A 3,223-nucleotide genomic window follows, 5' to 3' on the forward strand; every position below is an offset into this window, starting at 1 on the left:
ATTACTTCTGAATGCATCTTAAGTGGCAGTCATTAAAGAGAAAAATCATTTTTTCAGTTCTGCTTTACATTTCACCTTCACAGGACTGACCTTGACTGTTCTATTGTGCTGGGTCTGTGTCAAAGGCAGCCATGTGGTGTCTGAGAGTTTCAGAATCAACCTTTGCTAAACTGATTACAAAAAATTGCTTGTCTTTTCAAAAGCAGTTGGGGTAGAGAATAACAATTCTGAGTCCTAAAGCAGGCCTCATGAATATGAGAGGGAAGCCAGTCAAGAAACTATGCACTTGTGCAGAAAAATGTCAGCTGAAAATGGATCATTCTCCTCTTGCTGGTGCTTCATAATCATCTCAACCTGTTTAGCACACTTCTCTACTTGTGTAGAGACATAAGTAGAGATGAGACCTATTGTGAGACATCAGTCAGCTGCATTGTTTGAGATTCAGCCTTGGAGTGTTGATAGTGTCCTGCTGACCCTCTTCCCATTGCTTCCACCTTCTGCAATCATCTACAAGACAAGACTTTGTCCTAGTTGCTCCAGAAAGTGTGGGCTCTAGGAAAGCACATGGGCAAACTGTAGAGACTTCACAGGTTAGAGAGCAAGAATCCTAAAAGTGTATCCTGTTCTTCGTGTAGGTGGTGACACTGACACAAGTGAAAGTCACTCCTACCCTGGAAGAAGACCCGTGTACAGGCACAGCTGTTTAACATGGAGCTGTTATGTACCCTCTCCCTATAGCCTAAATGGCTTCAATATGCAGGAAATTATGTAAATCTAGAACACCAACATGCACACCTTCCTTTATTTGGTGTTAATGAAGTTGTGTCACTGAGGTTTTTGACAACTCATTTTTTCTTTAGGCAGCATTAAGTGCCTTGAAACAGTTTTCAGAACAAGGGCTGGATCCAGTGGAAGGGGCTATGAAAGTTGAAAACGGATCACATGAAAAGTAAGTACCATTTAAATCCTATGCATTTTAATGCCTGTGTGGCTTGGTAGATAAGGAATGTTAATTAAGAGCTTAGCTGCCCTTTTAAACCTGTGCAAAACTATTTCCTCTGGAATTTACATACAGTTTGTGACAATTTGAGAGGATGAAGAAGATTTTAGGTTTAGGATTACTGCTAATGTTTTCTAATGAGCTATGAGACAGTCAGTCTTCCTATGGAAATCCCAAAGAAAAGGATTTTCTTTACATTGTATGGATTCTGTGTAAGTAGCGTAACATGGCTTTTGTCAAATGTGTTATAGCAAATGATATTGCCTGTAAATAAGGATGGCTATCTGCCAATAAGTCCTCATGTCTGCAAGATGAATTTTTCCCTAGAGAATTTAAAAGTTAAGATTTCTCTTATGTCTTAAAAAACTCTTATATGGAGTATTTAAGTAGTAGACAATAGAAACAGGTTTCACACTGGATTTTCAATTATTTAAGAAAGTGGGATCATCCGTCCAGTATAGATCTTTTTTTCCAGCTGCTATGTTTATGTAAGAAAGTAGTCTTGTGTTGCTAAATAAATTAGGAAGTAATAGAATAAAAGAAAGAAGACTAGAAGTGGCATTTGGAATTTTCAGTAGATATATTGTGGCTATTTATAAGCTAATTTAATCAGAAACATTTTCCCATATGATCTCATCAGCATAGTATTTGAACATAAATATTGTTGTTTCACTTTAAAATGTTACCTTCCACAGTGACCTTTGAATCTCATGTGCCATCTGGCAATAAACATGTCTTAAAGATGTGCAACCCCGGACCTTACCACTCTTGTTAATGTATTAATCTTTCAGACAAGTCAAGCATCTGGGAGAGAAAGCAGACAATAAACAGACTAACTCAGGCACCATTGCTCAGGACTGCAAGGATTCAAAGGCTGTCGTCTAGGACCTTCCCAGCACCCATGGCTGCCACTGCATCCTTATAAACCTGTCAACACGCAATAGGGTGTATGTGTACAAGGAAATGAATGACTAATACCATTATTTGAGTCTTATGTGAAGACAACACTATTCTAACAGAAGAGATAGTATACATGGTACTGTTTATTCAACTGTGGAAAAAACCAAAATTGAGTATTTCGCTTAGAACTTTAGATCAGAGCATAACTCAAATTGCCCAAGAGCAGAAGTAGTCTGAGGTTAAAAGAAGAACTAATTAACAAAAAGTGTTAGGGGGAAAAAAGAAAAACTTTAAAACTGATTAATATTGAGGAAAACAAGTCAGCATTGGTTCAGTTATACAATTTTTTCATAGTGTAGTTTTGAGTTCAGCTTACTGGTTTTTTAAAATAATGCTTGAATATTTTAAAATTCATCAATGACAGTGCTGTGAGAATTGTTGTTGTCTTCATATATAGTCATACAGCTTATCTTTTTATGCAGACATGCATTCTTCATTCTATATGAATATGTATGACTTTAAGATGCACTACTCAGAGTTGTATGCAAAGAGAAGTTTAAATCATGATGAGTATTTGCTTAACATGAACAGATGTTAGTTATGATCATTCTCAATATACTCCAGGAAAAAAAGCAGATATGGTATTTGATTTTCCTTGCCATAAACAATTTAAGAGGCGTCTTGCCTCCAAGCAACATTATCCCCTTCAATTCTGCTCTCTGTTTTGTGAAGCACATCTACACTCCATTCTGTGTGTTGTACCAACCCACTGTTTGCATCAACTGAGTGTTTTTAATCTCTGCATTCAGACCAAGAGCAAAAGGTAGGTCTGCAACATTATCAAGCCAGGGATGAAAAACTTCATGTAAAGATCATTATTTTGTGAAAGGAGTGGCAGCAGAGATAAGAACTGTGGCTGCTCTGTACCAACATATTTCTTTTAAGTGTGTGGCCAGTGCAGTAAAACCACATCAGTTCATGTGTACAATGACAGTGTTGTCTCTTTCTTTATAATTCATGGGTAGATAACTAGGAGAATTAATTGAAAAAACCCCAAACTAAAGTATGACTGGCTACCATGCCAAAGCCAGGGTTCAGCTTACCTCTCCCCATGCCACCATATTCTACAAATTTACTGTGTTAAACCAATTGTCCTGGCATTTAAGTCATTTGTTTATCCAACATATAGATACTTTATGTAAACTTGATGCAATAAATGCATAAAGCTTCTACTACTGCATAACAATCATGACAACATTGCACAAGGTTTTGGAATCATGTAAACCAGCAATCACAAGCCAGGTAAGTGACTCATGCAGGAGA

General features: G+C 37.2%; 1 long non-coding RNA gene across 1 annotated transcript; it reads left to right on the forward strand.

Moving 5' to 3' along the window:
• The first annotated feature begins 858 nt into the window (after positions 1 to 858).
• Positions 859 to 2,885, forward strand: LOC104489624. Its single transcript, XR_727766.1, has 2 exons — positions 859 to 949; positions 1,792 to 2,885. It is a non-coding gene; the product is annotated as an uncharacterized LOC104489624 (long non-coding RNA).
• The last annotated feature ends 338 nt before the right edge of the window (positions 2,886 to 3,223 follow it).

The sequence above is a fragment of the Buceros rhinoceros genome, unplaced genomic scaffold (genome assembly GCF_000710305.1).
Source record: "Buceros rhinoceros silvestris isolate BGI_N320 unplaced genomic scaffold, ASM71030v1 scaffold39772, whole genome shotgun sequence".
In the NCBI taxonomy this organism is placed as follows: Eukaryota; Metazoa; Chordata; class Aves; order Bucerotiformes; family Bucerotidae; genus Buceros; species Buceros rhinoceros.